The sequence below is a fragment of the Oryza glaberrima genome, chromosome 7, assembly GCF_000147395.1.
Source record: "Oryza glaberrima chromosome 7, OglaRS2, whole genome shotgun sequence".
NCBI classification, from domain to species: domain Eukaryota; kingdom Viridiplantae; phylum Streptophyta; class Magnoliopsida; order Poales; family Poaceae; genus Oryza; species Oryza glaberrima.
This window is the reverse complement of record NC_068332.1, coordinates 15,503,041-15,522,027: the sequence shown is the minus strand read 5'-3', so window position 1 is coordinate 15,522,027 and position 18,987 is coordinate 15,503,041.

Sequence of the window (18,987 nt, the reverse complement as noted above, 5' to 3'; positions counted from 1 at the left end):
CCTCAAGCACCATGCATCGTCGTCGTTGCAGGCGTCGGCACGGGCGCGGGCGCTGCCAATCCCGAGTCAAGACTACGTCGTCCGCTGCTGCTTCTCCACCACTGACGGTTGCCCTGCGTATATCCTCGCTATTATCGCGGTCCCCATCTGCTCCTGAATCCTGATCCACAAAAACAGCGGAGCGCCGTCGGCCTCTCTGCCTCTCTGCGACCACCAGTGGCATCTGCCCCACCGTCGGCTCTTCCTCACCCGCCACTCGCCGACGATGGTGCTCCACAAACCATTCAGGCCGTCACTGGTCTCCGGAGCGCCCGAGACCGACGTGTCTCGCACTCCCTATAATCTTGCTTTGCTGTAGCAGTAACAACATCATAACATATTGTGGTTCATACAATGGATCAGCTGGTAGCTCCTGAACTTTTTTATTGGTGATACCCTCTAATGTTCAGTAGATTGGGTTTGGTGGTGGCAGTGTGTGGACCCCCGTTTTTATAATAGGAATCAATCGTGTAAACAGTACCATTTCCCTGGATCAAGTAGTCTGGTACACACGAACTCATAGCTGAAATATCAAGTGCACATACACGAGAGTCTAGTACGAATTATTACATCATAAGCCCGCAGGCACAGTCTTAAATCATCGGACCGAGCGGTCCGGAATACATTCCAAAAACAGAAGTAGGTAAGGCAGCGGAGTTAAGGCAGCAGCACGCCATTGCCACAGGCAACGACCGTAACTAAGACCTACTGAGCGCTATCGTTCTCATCACCCTCCTGGTAATAGGCATAGGGATCCTTCGAAGCTTCATCTCCTGCCTCTGATTAAGTTTGAATATTGCAAGGGTGAGTACCAACCGTACTCAGCAAGCCACCACAGCAATAATGCACATGACAGAGGAATTCAAAGGATGGCTATGGTTCTTTTGCGCAAAGCAAGTTTTGTAATTCTTTTCACAAGCCTAAGACCTAGCATAGACTGATCATGTTTTAATACCAGTGTTCACATTAAACAACGATGGTTCTGTCCACCATCCATTGTGATCCCAAGGATAGCTTCCCGCCATTGAGTCGTCATGGTTTTCTGAGGACGTCCACATTCCCGCCTCTTAGGAAGTGGCTCCATCAGCATAAAAATCATCATGTAATATCCCATCCCACACAAGTTAAAGAATTTAGAGTCTAGCCAAGTGTAATACATGTCCCGGTGCTCAATAACCGCGAGCACGGCTATTCGAATAGATTTGGTTTACTCACACTGCAGTGGATGTACACTTTACCCGTACTCCGCGACTGCCCAACACATGAGCTCGTCCCAACACATGAGACGCGTCACGGCAAAGCTTTTCGATAACCTCGCATTGGCAGTACCCGCTCCATGAACTTAAATCCTCATGCACTCTAGGCGTCCATGTTTCTAGCAGTGAGAGGAGTTCTGGCGCTCTCGGGAAAGAGAAGTCTCACACACATATTAAATTATGGTTCAAGTTAAGTTCTCTCTCTCACACACTCACGGCAGTCCTACCAATGACGACACCGATGTAGAGCACGCCTCTCGGCCCTACCTCAACGGCTGCCCCACCGTAGTGCGCCTGCCTCACTCAGGGGTGAACCATCTATGCAGGGATACTGCCTCCGCTCGGCTTATCTAATCCGCTAGGTCCATACCCATTCGAGAAGTACGGTTGTACGAGGGTCGTTTCATGCTTAACATCATGGCTCGGTCCTTAATTGACCGAGGACGGTACTAGCCTTTTCCAGATAGCACCCAAATCCTCCGTCCGCCCCAGTCGAAAACAGTTGTTTTCATTTTATTTTCCTTTCCCAAATCATGTCATCAATTTCATGACAATGTGGTGCTCATGTCTCCACATGCCGCATCTCAATTACCTTCCCAAAGGTAATTGTCCAAGCATTTAGCATTTGATAAATATGAGTATGCATGATTCTAGAATAGCATTTCTAAGCAATTGTCATAGTTGACTAGGGACTCATACGTAAACATGGTTACGAAGGAATAAGGGGTAAACAATAATCAAGGCATGGTATAAACACAAGTAGGATGTTTATTATTGCATGCAATTTTATTTATAAACAAAATAATTTCACAATTGGGATCAACATGTTCAAGGGATAGTGATGACTTGCCTTGCTCAAAGTCTTGCGGTTCTTGGTCCTCGCTTGGATCCGCAACTCTCTCGGGCTCTAAAATTACGTGCGAAGAAACGATTTGAATTCAGTTAAAATTCAGATAAAGATCCAAATAAATCCAAATGGAAGTCGAATGCGAAAGTTGATTCTTTTATATTAACTTTACTATTCGCGAACTAGGGCAAATCCACTTTCGATTTATACATCCTAAACTATTTTGCGGGTATAAATATTTTGTTAGCATAAGTTTTTAATTTAATCTACCCGAGCATTATATCCATATAATAGGTTAGAAATTTTCTATCGCGAGCTAAATATCGGATGGAATCCAAAAATTATCTTATAATATTATACGATTTAATTTAGCCAATGACTAACCTATTAAATATAATATACGTCTAAAATTCCTAGTGATTAAATCCGAACTTCTACCGTGAATCGATTACTTATAGAGATTATCCAAAACTAATCTGTAATAGTCTATAAAAATTCATCTAATTGTTTAGTCGTTAATTAAATCTAAACTACTACCGCGAATTGATTTCTTTTAGAAATTACCAAGAATAATCTATAATTTATATTAAATTTTGCAATTCTATGACCATAATTAATCTATAATTAAATTCTAATTATTTTAGATTTTCTTAAACTATTAACCTCCTTAATTTCTTCCTAATTTTCTATTTATTTTTCCTTTTCTTTTTCTCTATTCTCTCTTCTCTTTTTCTTTCTTTTTGTTTCTTTTCTCTCTCTCTTTTTCTTTCTTTTCTCTCTTTCTCTCTTTTTCTCTCTTTTTCTCTCTGCCGGCCTCTCTTTTCCTCTCCCTCTCTCTCTCGGCTCTCTCCCACCCGAGCGGCGGCGGCGGTGGACGCGAGGGGGAAGGAGGGCGGCTGACCGGCGGCGGCAGCGGCGACGACGGCGCTGCGACGGTGGCGCACAGCGGCGCGGGAGCGGCGGCACGGCGGCACGGGAACGGCGGCGCGGCAGCACGGGAACGGCGGCGCGGCGGCACGAGAGCGGCGGCGCGGCGGCACGGGAACGGCGGCGCGGTGGCACGAGAGCGGCGGCGTAGTGGAGAGGGAAGAGGGGAGGAAGGGTGAGATGGGGTGGGGGAAAATGGAGAGAAGGGGGGGTATTTGTAGAGAGGGAAGAAGGAGAGGGGGAGGGGCGGCGACGTAATGGCGACGCGACGGCGGCGCTCGGGGCGGGACAACGGCGATGCGCGGGCGGCGACGCGATGGCGGCACGGGGCTCGGAGCGGCGATGCGACGGGCGGCGGTGCGGGGCTCGAGACGGGCGACGCGACGGGTGGCGTGGGGCTCGACGCGGCGATGGTGACGGCGCGCGGCGATGGGACGGCGACGCGGCGGGTGGCGAGCGAGCGGCGTGACAGGCGGGGCGACGCGACGCGCGCGGCGGCACGGGGCTCAGCACGATGGAACGGGTGGCGCGGCAGCGGCGCAGGGCGACGACGAGGGGACGGCCGCGCGGCGGGGCGCAGGCGCGAGGTGACGGGCGTGCGGCGGCTAAATGCACGAGGCCGACGGCGACGCAACGGTGACGGCGCGGCAGCTACGGCGGCGCGCGCGACGGGCGGGCGACGCGGCGCACGCGGCAGGGGAGGGGGCGGGGCTAGGGGGACCACGATCGAACACCTATGCCGCAATGAACAGTAACTTTTCCTATTTATCCCGATTTTAGCCCATTTTCTATTTAAATATAGCCCTATAAATCCTAATTTTTGCATAAATGAAGTTTACTCCATATTTGTTTTATCCTAACTAAAAATTCACTCTAATTTAATATCACTCATATTTTGTTTATATAATTTATTTGAATTTTTAATTAGGGTTAATTCTCATTCCATCGTATTAAAATTTAATTATTGCTAATATGGTCGCGATAATATTTTATTTATTTCCAATCCCACCTAATCTTTATTTTAATTTATATTTTAATTATTTATTTAGCCAACTTGATTTTTAGGGTTTATTCCTAGTTAGTTATTCATTATTCGCGATTAATAAATTCCGAGATCAAAATCCAATGAAATAGGCGAATAAAATCGGCATGATGCAATTTATTACTTAAAAAGTTTTTGAAAATCCGTATTTTTAGTGTTTTGATTGCGTTGGTCGAATTTTCAAGGTGTTACACAGTGCGGCACCACTGATTTGTGTTAGACATTGGTCCTTATCCAACCCTCTAATCTCTTGATTATGCTGTGGTTGCAAGAAACACTCCTAGACTGCTATTTAGTTTTACGTTACAGGGATTTGGCTACAGATAGTTGCAAGCTGCAATGTTCTGATATTTGTTATGTTTTAGAGCAAGATCTGCCTTATATATAATGTTGTAATTAGGCTTCGAATTTCTTGCTTATGTTCTTTAAAAATTCCAAGTAACCTTTTCAGTTCTTTATGTCAGGTTAATTGACAGATCGAGTTGCACTTACACATATCTTGTTTTAGGAAATGCTCCAATGGCCCTTGAATCCAGCAAAGTAAGTATTTTTTTATGCTTGATCTGTGACTGATCTCAAACAGATAAATTGAAATGAGTAACTTGTACACAGATAAAAAAGTGACATGGGACTTGATTAGAGTTACGGTATTTTTATCTTACGAGGCGCCAGCATTATTTGAGTTTTATGAGTCAAATATTCTTCCATTTTTTCCTGTCATTTGGTTGTGTCATGTCATTATTTGAGTTTTATTGGGTAAATTGTGTCCTGACTGGTCCTGAGCTGGATGGAGTGCTTAATTGGTGCAAAAACTGGGCTTAAGTTGCAGTCAATTTCCAGTCATGCGTTTGAAACCATTGTCTTCTTATTACATTAATTAAATAATCCATGATCACAATATAAACCATATGTGCAAATATCCAGTCATGTGTCGTGTGCATGATCAGATGACTGCTATTGGCTATAATGCAGTGATTCTGAAATTGCTATTTGCCAAGGCTTCCTATTTTTGCTGAACTGCTGCAGCAGTATAGTGCCACCAAATGAAAGTGAACACGTAAGCATATTGTTTGGGAGAAGATCACAGTTCGGAATTACAGATTATAACCAAGATAAAGAATCACTCAACTTTATGATCGACTTGCTATTCATGTTTATTACTCCCTCCTTTCCTAAATGTTTGACGCCGTTGACTTTTTTAAACAAGTTTGACCGTTCGTCTTATTCAAAAACTTTTATGAAATGTGTAAAACTATATGTATACATAAAAGTATATTTAACAATAAATCAAATGATAGGAAAAGAATTAATAATTACTAAATTTTTTTAATAAGACGAACGGTCAAACATTTTTAAAAAAGTCAACGGCGTCAAATATTTTAGGATGGAGGGAGTATAAAATAGTTCCTACTGAACATTGTCGGCTACTTGTTGATTCTTTTTAGGTGGTGTTTGTTCCTGTGCACAAATAGGTCTGCACATGCACATGCGATTTCTCTTACAGTTATTTTGGTGCTTTAAAATGCTTTACGTATTGGTAATATTAGAGCCTAAAGGTCAAAGACTATTTTGTATAGAGAAAATTATCCCACATAGCCATCTGTTGTTTATTCAAGAAAATATTCTATGTATCTTCAGGGAACCATATGTGATACACAAATTCAATTTTATGTCCTTTGTTAGAGAATCCATTTTCTTGAATCAAAATTAGAGAATCATATATCTGATGGAAAATTATCTTTTTACCAATATGTTTGCCTTGCAGATTGGTAGTTCCTCTCGTCCTCCAGGCACCAGCTATGGACAATATCTATACCTCAAGGAAGTCTCTTCATGTTCCCCTCAATATTTCTTTCTGGATGCATGCACTCTATGCTTGCTATGCAAAACCCAATGTATGTGAATGTGATCCTTATGCTGCAAAGGTGCTACTATAAACACTTCATTCTTTTATCTATTTATTTAAACATTCTTTGTTGGTGTCGGTGCATTGCCTCTGAATTTTAGATCCTTTTTTAGTGCAAAATGCATATGAATGTGTGGCATTGATATTCCCTTGGAGATGAAACAAGGTATTCAGTGTTTGCAAATTAACATTTACGAGTAGGATTTACCTAGCTAGCATGGCCTCTTTCATAGCCACTTTTGCATGTACGAATCTTTGTGAATAGTGGTCCTATAGGCAAATAGAAAGGTAAAATTACATGATCAACTCGAGCTCTTTTTCATATTTGTGCCACTCATATTTGTCCTAAGTTTTAACTGTGTTTTAAATTAATCTTAAATTCAGGCCAACTACTCTTGCGGATGTTATTTAATGAATTTGGATGTGATTGTACTACAAGTTAATCTAGAAATTCAGTTCCCTGTTTCCATAACAACAAAACTTTTAAAGATGATATCGCTTTATTGTCATTCAAGTCAGCATTAAGCTTGCTGGTTGAAAAATTGAAGTTTTTTTAATTCATTCTGAAGTATGAAGTAGTATAGAACTTTCTGATTTTCTATTGGTGTTTAGCTCTTAATTGTTGTTTTATCTGAGAATTCACTGCTGACTGACTGCTAGCTTAACCATCTCAATAAAGCTGATGAAGACAAGGTGCTCGATATTCAGACGATATTGGTCAAGTATAACATATTTCATATTGACCAGTGAGAAGCATCCGGAAGAAGTAAATGAATGAGCATTGAGTTCCAGAAAATGGTGTATAGTATAGATGGAATTATGAAAAGCAATCAACCTCATGTTTTATGTATAGTTTTTATTATTTTGTGAAAGGATGGTAGTGTCAATATGTAGAGTTTTTATTAATTTGTGAAAGGATGGTAGTGTCAATATTTAGTTCCAGAAAATGGTGTATTGTATAGTTGGAGTTAGCAAGAGTAATCGTCTAGCTCATGGTTTTGGGAAAGGATTTTGGTGTTAACTATTTTTTCGATCAGATTATCAAATTCAAAACTGCAAGTATTTTCACCCGAATGTTGTTTGTGAACCCGTGAACTTTATTAGCTTCAAAATGTTTTTATTTTCTGATACAACTCACATGCTATTTTATTCACCAACTTTCGTTGTTTGTAGATTTGTATTACTACCATATGAAAACTATAAACATGTGATGTAATTATTATTCGTGCTATATTAAAGTTTTTATTATAAAGGAATTACACTTAATAATTATTTAACATTATCTTACTGTGTGCTTTTAAATTGGTTTATAACTTTTACCCGTTGCAACGCACGGGCATCTAACTAGTATATCTAAGTAAATTAATCTTGCGTGATACTCCGTATGATGTATAGATCTTGTCGGGCAAATTAATTATTTTTTTTTGAAATGCCACAAAGTTTAAAACACACCTAAATCCGCGTTCCCTACTCAAGCTGCTATTGGATTTGTGACTTGCTCGTATATTAGACATGGATAATTCACTCGAACAGCCCAGAAGTTCATTAAAACAGAGCAAGCAGCTCAGAACGACATGCAGCCTAGCTAATCTCTCTAAAGTGAAAGATTAATCCCAAAACAAAACCTAGCCAGGAGCGTTGGTGTGGCGGCGTCTGGGAGGGAACGAAACAACGAGGGAGAGAGAGATATTCGGGAGATAGATGAAAAGAGCAGGACTGAGCTAGACAGAATCAGCCCTAGAGGCAAGCCAATTGGGCCGAGCCAGGCCAAGTGCCGCAAGTGGCCGACTAGCACGGTTGGTCCTTGTAAACTACGCCAGATCAATCCATCTGTGACGCCCTACCTGTGACGGACCAAAATGTCTCGTCACAGGTGATATCATCTCTGACGGGGTAAAATAAATCCCGTTGTAGATGAGGCTCAAGAAAATGACCCGTCACAGGTAAGAACTCATCTGTGACGGATCTATACAAGAACCCATCACATAATGTCTCTGACGAGCCCACATATAGTCCCGTCACAGATGACCTCTTACCTGTGACGAGTGTTGAGTTTGCCCCCGTCAAAGGTGAGATAGCTCACCTCAAACGTGTTCAATTCTTATAGCCGTTACAGGTGACATTAAAAAAACCACCGCCCCACCCAGCCCCTTCTCCTCCCATCCGCATCCGCCCCACCCGGCCCCTTCTCTTCTCTCTCCACTCTCCCCTCCTCCACTCTCTTCCCTCCTCCTCTAACTCCCTCTCCCCTCTTCTCTCTTCCTCCGCCAGCAAGCCAGCCTGCCCCTCCCCCAGACCGCCGGCTGCCGCGGCCTCCTTCCCACGGCCGTCGGCCACCAGATCCGGACTCGTGGCTGTCTCCTTCACTCACCCCGAGCGCCAGCAGAGGGGCGGACGGAGGCGTCAATGGCGGCCGACCCACGGGCGATGGTGACCGCTGCCGTCATCGAGCCTCGGCCGCCTCCCCTCCCGCCGTCGGCCGCCCCCACGCCACCGCGCCTCCCCTCCCGCCCCTGCCGGATGCGGGACAAGATCCGGCGGATCTTCTTCGTCCCTAAGCTCCGACGGCCACTTCTTCATCCCTGAGGATCGATGGTGGTCGCCTAGAGGTGGTGGGCGCCAGATCCGGTCTCCAGGTGGTTGGGGACCACCGGATCTAGAAACCCCAGGCTCCGACCGCTGCCTCCTTCACACTTCGCCAAGTTCGCTGGTTGCCACACCACCTTCACCGTCCGAGCTCCTTTGCCGGTCGCCACCCTTCTTGACGCCAGATCCGCCGCCTCCATCCACGTACGTCGACCGCTGTTTCTTCGTCTCCTCTGCGCCCAAGTCGTCGCCGCCTGCATCCACATGCGTTGACAACGAGCTCAGATCCATTGCCAGCAGTCCTCTTTCTCCCATGTATTTTGTCCACATCTGATTGATGATTCTGATTCGTATGGTGATTGAGATTCTTGTGATTTTGTTTTGTGATTGGGACAACTGCGATGGAGCAAAGTAGAATTGTGACGATTTTTTTGATTTGTGAATGCCAAATGCAATCGGTCGAAATGAATGTGATGGTAACCTAGGAGGACGGTGTTTTTTTTCCTTTTTTCACACCAGTGACGGTATCAATTAGTTGGGGCCGTTTGAGGTGACTCTTACCTGTGACGGGTTTTGGTTGGGACCAGTCAGAGGTGACTCTCACCTGTGACAGGTTTTGGTTGGGGCCAGTCAGAGGTGACTCTCACCTGTGACGGGTTGGCAGTCGTTTGAGGTGGCTCTTACTTCTGACGGGCCTTCACCCGTCACAGGTGACTCAGAGTCATCAGTGACCACTAATCTCTGACAGGGGCTGAACCCATCAAAGTTGAGGGTTTGAGCCCGTCAATGGTGACCTGTTCCAGTGTAGTGGCATCAGAACGCTAGCCGAACAGTCCAAGAGGCTAAAATGATACTCCTTCTGTTTCTAAATATTTGACACCATTAACTTTTTAGCACCTGTTTGACCCTTCATCTTATTTAAAAACTTTTGTGAAATATGTAAAACTATGTGTATACATATAAGTATATTTAACAATGAATCATATGATAGGAAAATAATTAATAATTACTTAAATTTTTTGAATAAGACGAATGGTCAAACCTATTTAAAAGAGTCAACGGCGATAAATATTTAGAAACGGAGGGAGTATTAATTTAGAATAGAAAAAAGTAGGAGAGAAAAGATAATATAAGAAATAAAAGGCCTGTTCGCTTTGATGTCATTTTTAACCATACCATTTTACCATTTTTGGGTAAAGTTGCCAAAAAAAATATCTACGTTTAGTTTGTTGCCAAATTTAGTCAGTACATGAGAAATCCTGACAAAATTTTAGCAATATTGCCATCTTACCAAAATTTTAACATAGCCAAAATTTGGTATGGTTTATTTTAGCTACAATCTAAACAGGTCCAGAATCATGTAGCAATATGGAGTGTGTAAAACAATACACGAGATTTTATTTTATGTATCCACCCTTAATTTGTGTTCCCCACATACATGACCTTCTCTACGTACACCCCAATTTGTAAATCCATATATAAGCTTTCCTATATACAACATGTAAACACGTTTAACATACAGGGATATTATAGTCTTGCAAAGGCGCGACTACATAGACTAATCACGGGTGGATGAATATATAAGAGTTTAAACTCTCAATAGCTGATGCAGCAAGTGGAGTGGAGTAATACATCTTGCCATATCGGCACATGCTAAACTAAATGCATCACTTGTATTTTCTCCTCTACGATCGGGCTCATTTTTAAGGCTGTGTTTGGCAAACGGGGTTAGAAACCAATCTTCCATGCACGAAAAACAAAACAACAAATTATAGCATTATTAATTAAGTATTAGATAAAACTTTAAAAATAGATTAACATGACTTTTTAAAACAACTTTCTTATAGAAAATTTCTGCAAAAAATATATTGTTTAACAGTTTAGAAAATATGTTCACGAAAAATGAGTGAGGTGAAGTTAGGAAGACTGAGTACCGAACACAACCTAATATATGTTCCCGTCATATTAAACCTGAAGAACAAAAGCTGCTTACCTCCTAAAGAAAAGATAAAGAAGTTGGAGAGAGAGTGCATGGTGGGCGCAAGGCTAAGGCCTCTCACAGTGCAAGCTATGGGGCCTGTACCCCTAGTCCAAAAAGTTGGCCCAAAGACACCCACCCCACAGTGCAAGCACCCATATATATGTGGCTTAATTGGATGGAGACACAGGTAAAGGAAACGAAGCCTAGAGTGGGCTCTGCTTCTCCTCTCCTCCCTCCGGTGCCAGCAGCCGCGGTTGCCGGCTCGCGCGGCGACCGATGCGCGCGAGAGGCGCCGGATCTCCTCCCTCCGCCGCCAGCGCCGACTCTGCTTCTCTGCTCCTTCCTCCAGTGCCGGCAGCCACGATTGCCGGCTCGCGCGGCGACCAACGTGCGCGGGAAGCGTCCTCGGGAGGCTCCGGCACCAGCGGAAGACGATGAGCCGATGGGGATGTGGTGGCCGTGGTGGCGGATGTGGTGGTCGACGCCCAGATCTCCTCTCTTTGCCGCCGCCGCCGCCGCAAGGAGGAGGAGGTAGGGTTCATCGAGGAGGACGAGCAGAAGCAGGAGGAGCAAAAGCAGAAGCACTGCGGCCGCGTTCTTTGATCTTTTTTCCCAACTTGATTCGATCGATCACATCACTTGCTAATAACAAGATGGGATTAGCTGTTCTTATCTTTGCATGTTATGTTCTCTAATTCTTGATGAAAAAAAATCAAGAACTGCTCTCGCTTCTTATCTTTGCTTGTCATGGTGATGTTTCAAGACCCAGAGAGATCCTTCACGTGGTGACCGCTTCTTTTTGATTTTTTTGCCTCTTTTTTTCTTTTTCATTTCTTCAATTTTTCGTTGTTTAACCTACAAACGATCTCTTCCAATCCCCAAGATTTTCTTGCCTTTTCTTGACTCGGTGGCAGGAGGAGGAGATTTGCTGCGGTGCCGAGGTGGGAGAAATCAGTGGATCGGAAGAATGGGTGGCGGGAGGAGATTTGCTGCGGCGGGAGTGGTTTTTTGAGGGCAATACGGGTATTTCGTGATAAAATTTCTAGGCGAGGGCACGCAATGGCGAGCAACGCCGCCCACAGCGCACGCGATCACGCCCTCGAACTGACGAGGTTTCGCGCGGCTTTGTTTGGTGACGAGCTTCCTAGCTAAGGCACGGTTGCACGCGACACGTTAGCAAAATTCCGACGTGGCACACGAGGTTCCCTCTCCAGCTAGGAGCACTGTGAGAGGCCTAAGTGAGAGACGTGGACATAAAAGGAGATCTAGGGGTGATCGCTACCTTTTTTTCGCTTGTATATTTATTTTTGTTTTACTACTGATGGTCAGTTCTATGTTCCATTTTGGATTTCATGTGACCTAGACAGCATGTCATAAGTTGTAAGTCCTTTTTGTCAGCGCATGGTAGATAGCGAGGGCATGACCTTGAGGGCATGACCATGACCCAGCGCAAGTCCTTTTGTTAGCGTGGGAGCCAGGCATGTAGGATCTAACATAAAAAAAAAGAAAGCCAACCAAATGAAGGGTGAATAGTAGAAAAAACAACAACCAAATCATTTTTCAGAATTAAAACAACCCAAAATGTAATAGATCGACTAACCTGCCGGTCAACTTGTTATCGATAATTACTCCGCTAGGTGTTACAAACCATTGGTTACAGATGTGGCTAATCTATCCATATATCTATCTATATCTATATCTATATACCTAACTAAAAATACGTAAGGTTTCCGGTAATTTTTTTTTCATCCGTCTCTTTTTTTTCTTTTTTTTCGCTATTTTCACCGTATTTTCCTTTTTTTCCCGTCTTCCGCTTTTTTCTTTCCACCGATAAACATTAATATACAAAATGAGGTGATCCATCAAAACATAATTAATATGGTTTTTTTCAAACAACTTTTTTGGAGAACATTTTTGCAAAAAAAAATACCGTTTAGCGTACTTTTAGGAAGAGTGTGCGTGAAAAACGTTAAATCTTTTCTACTCTCTCCATCCCATAATATAAGATGCTCACGCATTTTCAAGATTCCACCTTCAAAACATTTTGACCAATATTTTGTAAAATATGAATTGAATTTTATTTGCTAAAAATTATATCATTGGATTGATATTTGAATTTATTTTCATATGGTTAATACTACAAACTTTATAATATATAACAAATTATACAAACTTTATAATATATAACAAATTATAAGATAAAGATTAGTTTTGGAGACCATGTCAAGTTTGACCATGCCTTATATTATATTATGGGATAGAGGGAGTATTTTTCCTTTGCTATAGAATGCAGCCGTCTTGATCGACTCCAAAATGTTCCCTCACTGCTATGAAGTTTTGACTATTTTACTCTCGGTGAAGACATCACCCAAAATTGGAGCTCAATATCAGTCTTTGTCGGTTTCCTATTTATTTAACGTTGAGGTTAGACCTATTCATATTTTATTTTTTCTAAATAAGTTATTTTTATTTGTAATCTCTATACCTCCAAGACTTAAATAGAGAGGTAGATTAAATGTTTGATCAGAACCGAAAACTCATCTTAAAATTCATTGGTTCTATGCGTGCACATACTCTCTCCGTACTCATAAAGGAAATCGTTTTGGACAGTGATACGGTCTCTAAAACACAACTTTGACGTCTTATTTCTATAAAAATATTTATTGAAAAGTGATATATGTATATTTTTATGAAAGTATTTTTCAAGACAAATCTATTCATATAATTTTTACATTTTTAAACTTAACAACTTGAGAGTTATTCATGATTTATATTCCCAAGGTTTGGCTTAAACATTGTCCTAAACGACTTCCTTTACGAGTACAGATGGAGTACTACTTAGATCTTTATTATATTCTCCCTCTGTTTCTAAATGATTGACACCGTTGACTTTTTAATTAGCACATGTTTGACCGTTCGTCTTATTCAATTTTTATTTTTTGAAATATGTAAAACTATATGTATACATGAAAGTATATTTAACAATGAATCAAATGATAGAAAAAGAATTAATAATTACTTAATTTTTTTATAACACGAATGGTCAAACATGTTTAAAAAAATCAACGGTATCAAATATTTAGAAACGGATAGAGTACAAGATAAGTTAATTTCTTCTCGATATTGATGACAAAAGTAATAAGTCTAACTTTCGTGAAAGAAGGGAGTAACATCTTACCACCACCGATACTTTAAGTTCGGGCTCAGCATCATCGTGCTATTGGTGCCGACATTATATACCTATTAATAAACAGCTGATAGGTTGTAAGAAATATGCATAATGCAACAAGTGGTCCGGTGGTATATATCTAGGGGGCCTTCTTGCACCACAAGCTCGGTTCGCCGCTCCTAGCCCGAAATATTTTCTATATTTGTTAGGGTTTATATTCGATTGAAATTTTTACCAGGATTCATTTATATAATATATCTACCTATTGTATACTTAAGAGTTCATTAAACATCCTATAAACACTCCAAAGTCATCACTTGAAATTTCTACAAACGCTCCTAAGCATCACGTGACGCTCTCTAATACTTAATTAGAGTGAAATGTACAAATTCTATGGAAACAAAACTACTAATTTTGATTTACTTTTTTTGACTTACTTTATTATCCAAAGTACTTTAAGCACAACTTTTCGTTTTTTATATTTGCACATTTTTTTTAATAAGACGAGTGGTCAAACAATACAAACAAAAACATAAAATCCCTTATATTATGGGATGGAGGGAGTAGTAAACATAAAGCAGACGTTATGTATTTTTACCTGCCTATGAAATTAAAGACAGGGATCTATGAAAATCATTTTTTAAATAGGGCATGCCATGTGTGTCTCAAATCTCAACCATGCAACAGTCACCGGTGGAGAAACCATCTTTGGTCGGTCGGCCAAAATCCAGAATAGTCCTGGTTCCAGTACAAATCGGGACTAAAAATCCTTTTTAGTCCCGGTTGGTGGCTACAACGGGACTATTTGATCTTTAGTCCCGGTTTTTTCACCCGGGACTAAAAATAGCGAACTTTATAGTTCCGGTTGAAAAACCGGGACTACAGGGGGTTACAAACCGGGACTAAAGAAGGTTTCTGCACCAGTGAGTGATTAGGTGAGGATTCTCTACCATAATGTCATTACCATTACATCAACTGGTATGTAGGTCCCACCGTCCTATTACCCCATACGTCAGTGCTTATAATGATAGTACCATTATGGTAGAGGATGTGAAGCCATAGTGATCGATGCGTCATGCGTGTACGTGTTGCTATAAAGATCAGATTAGGCCTAATATTGCATTGGCTTTCCTATACAATACTGCTTGAAATTATCTGAACAAGATTAATTATTTGCTGTCCTAGTATAACCATGTGGAAAGTACGATTTAGCTAGCTAGTTCAGCAGTAGTACTAGCTTATAGCTAATATCCTTTTTATTTGGAACTCTCTTGCGGCCGGCTGTGTGTGTGTAGTCGTCGCGCGCGCAGGATATTAGCAATTCATTTGCACATCGCTGGCAATTAGTAGGTATTAACGACTCCTCATGCTGTCATGCATTGGTTAAAATAAACACGTTGCACGAGTATATTTGAAAGATACCACGCGGATATGCCTATACATAGCTAGCAAAGGGGAGAAAATATTGTCAAAATATTTTTTAAAGTAAATTGCACTCATGATATATAAGATCGAACATGTCTGATAGATGTATTTTTAGTGAAAAAGTTGAAGTTTGAGCGGTGTATTTTAGGTGAAAGAGTTGAAGTTTGAGCATTTGGTGTATCAACTTAGTTAGCTAGGACGTGGTGCATTTTCGGTCGAAGTGGGGTCACGATTGGACCAAAGTTTAGTTAGTTTGGGTATGTATATTACTCCATCCGTTCTAAAATATAAGCATTTTTAGACTTGAGCACAATCTTTAAGTACTAATTTGACCAACAAAACCTATAAAAAATAAGATGTTTTACATAAAAAAAGTTCTATATCATGATAGTTTTGTTTAATGATAAATCTAGTAACATCAATTTTACATGATTAATATTTTTATTTTTTTCTATTAGTAATTAAAGTTAAAGATATTTGACTTGATACTATGCTAAAAATATTTATATTTTAGGACCGATGGAGTACTTAATATCAATATCGTCGATCCGCCTTGTCATTTGGTATTCAGTGTGACATCATATGTACAACCGATCAAATGCTAGTATATTTAGAACAACTTGCTCTTTTGGTGATACGTCAATTATAAGTAGTAATCACTCCATCCCTAAATATTTGATGCTGTTGACTTGTTTAAACATGATAGAAAAAGAATTAATAATTATTTAATTTTTTTAATAATGTTTATCATTTGATTTATTGTTAAATATACTTTTATGTATACATATAATTTTACATATTTCACAAAATTAAATTTTTGAATAACACAAACGGTCAAACATGTATAAAAAAATAAATGGCGTCAAATATTTAAGGACGGAGGGAGCATTAATTATCTATCACCATCTAACGATCGATGTATCTAATTATTGGCAACTAGCTAGTTCTAATTAAGGCAGCATAGTTAATGCTGAGCTGAGTACTGCTCATGAATTGCGATGGCCAATACTCCCTCCGTTTTTTAATAGATGACGCCGTTGACTTTTTCTCATATGTTTGACCACTTGTCTTATTCAAAAAATTTACGTAATCATAATTTATTTTGTTATAAGTTGTTTTATCACTCATAGTACTTTAAGTGTGATTTATATCATATACATTTGTATAAAGTTTTTAAATAAGACAAGTGGTCAAACATGTGAGAAAAAGTCAACGGCGTCATCTATTAAAAAACGGAGGTAGTATATACGTATACCTATAACGTTGAGTCGTTTACCAAGTCTTGCAAATATATTATGAGAGTTATAAAGTCGTCTGTATGCCCTAGAAATAAAAAGTCATGTCGATCGACATGTCTCTATCTTGCAACAAAACTGGAGGAAGATAAACTAACTAAACTGAGATTATTAGTTGTATATATAGACATTTGTTTTTGTCATATCTTTATGTGTAATCGTTTCACATGCTTGTTCATTTGGCAGAGATTTGCAAAGCTAATATTGTTCTTACTCCCTACATTTTAAATAATAACTTGTCGTTCCAGCAAATCTCACCCAAACAAGATAAGAAAAATTGTTACCCTCATTAAATACCTCTTAATTATTTCTCCAAAGCATGTGAGCCAATGAGAGTGCGTGACTACATTAATATATGACTAGATTGATAAAGGGTGGAGAAGGACAAAGATCGCCTCTAAAGTGTTTTGGAATATGAGAACGATAAGTATTTTGACAAAAAAATTAATGCTAAACGACAAGTAACATGAAACAACGGAAATATTTGAGTTCTTTAGTTAATTGGGGTCAAATGCAATATCTGCCATTCGATCCAAAACATAGCTTAAACAAGACTAGAGGGGTTTTGGATCCTATGGATAATTAAGTTGGTTTTGTTCACAACAGTTCGCTAAATATATAGAACTAGTATAAATAATTCCTAGTGTACTCAATATGCAAAAATATGCAAAGGGTATGTACTTTCGACATGCATGATTTTAATGAGGTCATGATTATCACTTGATCTTTGTCTCTTGAGCATGTGTAAAGGGCATTGACTCATGGGTCTATGCGTGCGTATGTGCATGCCTACAAAATCACAAAAGAACTATAGCAATTTCTATTTTTGGATGATTATAAACGTCTATTGATTCATAAACCTATTGATTTTTGTTTTAAAAGCAAGTACAACCTTTGCTTGGCTTCAAGCTATGTGCATTGACTTAGGGATGCATTGGGACTCTAAAACCCTCCCCCTCAAGATACGAAACATGACAAGGAATCACAAATTTTATCTGGACTCGGGGTTGTTGCATTGGTTAGACTGATCGATATGACCTGCAGTCAGACCGCTTGGGTTCGGATAAACTGTGGTTTGAATGTCGGCTAATTTGATCAGCATTTGGAAGAAGACTGTGATCCTTTTCGAATTCGACTTAAATTTGTTCTATGCTGAGACTCGTCCAAATTTGGTCATCTGTAGAGTTTCAGATCAGAGAGGAAAGAGTCACTAGTACAGGAAACCTCAACTGAGCATAGGTGCATGTTAGTTTTCTAGTTGGCACCTTTGTCCTCGGGCATAGGTGTCGATTCTGGAACCTGCACCTATAAAAAAACCAACACATAGTATATAGGTGTTTTGAATTTATAGGTGTTGGTTCTTATTCCACAACCAACACATATAAGTATTCAATGAATAAAAACAAGGTCTCGATGCATCGAGCAGCTCGTCACCGGACCGGGAATCAACCAATCCATCCCTGAAAAGGGAACAGCATCAATGCATTGAATAACAACCAATCAACCAATAATAGATATACAGATTGGGAAGAAATTTTAACCAATTATCAACCACATGTGTTTAGAGAAAAAATCAATCCATGTGCACCGATGAACATGAACTTGATCCAACGGAGAAATGCCCTTGATCTGTTCATCCAAACATTTCAGAAGAAATTCTTGAGAAGAAAGTGCAAATGCAAATATTGTACTTCTTGATGGAGCCAGTGGAGAAGAGCCCGATGGAGCCGTCATCACTGGATCTAGGCAACCATGGGCTGTTGCCACGATCCACGCCGCTGTATCCGATGGCCGGACAACAGTGAGGCGCTCGGCGAGGTTGTGGAGGAGTTGAGGGGAGGACTATGATGGCCTCGACCTCCACATCCTTCCCGGCCGCTGCTATCACGCCCTCCACGCTGGCCTTCTCCACCACCACCGTCGTCGCCGGATAGAGAGGAGGAAGGGGGCGGGGATGCAGACGAGGAGGAGGTGCGATGGACAAAGAGAAAGAGGACGAAAAGGAGGATGATTGAAAGAAGGAGAAGGAGGTGGTGAGTGAGAGGAAAAGGAGGCGGACGGTTTGGATAAGGTGGAGATGGGCGAGGAAAAGGAGGTGGAGTGCACTAGTGGCCGGTTTGGATAAGGCACACGAGTTGGCTCCCACACCCCGCCAGCTCAAGTCGGCTAGATTGGTACCATTTTTAAAAAACCGATACTATAATATCTTATATGTGCCAGTTACTTAAAAAGTCGGTACATATAGGTTTTCTCTAGAACCGGCATCTATAGTGCTCAAAGGTGTTTCTTTTTTCATCTACGGAAAAAGTTTATAGGTGCTGGTTTTAAATGAACCAGTAAATATGAGTCGATACATATGAGAGGTTTTGTAGTAGTGAGTGCAAATTGTATGTGGCAAGTTGGGATAATCAATGACAATACATGTCCTCCTATACGTTGATTAAGCTCTACCCAATATTAGGTGAGGATGATGATGCTGTTATATAAACTGAAGAATTGATCATCATGCATCAA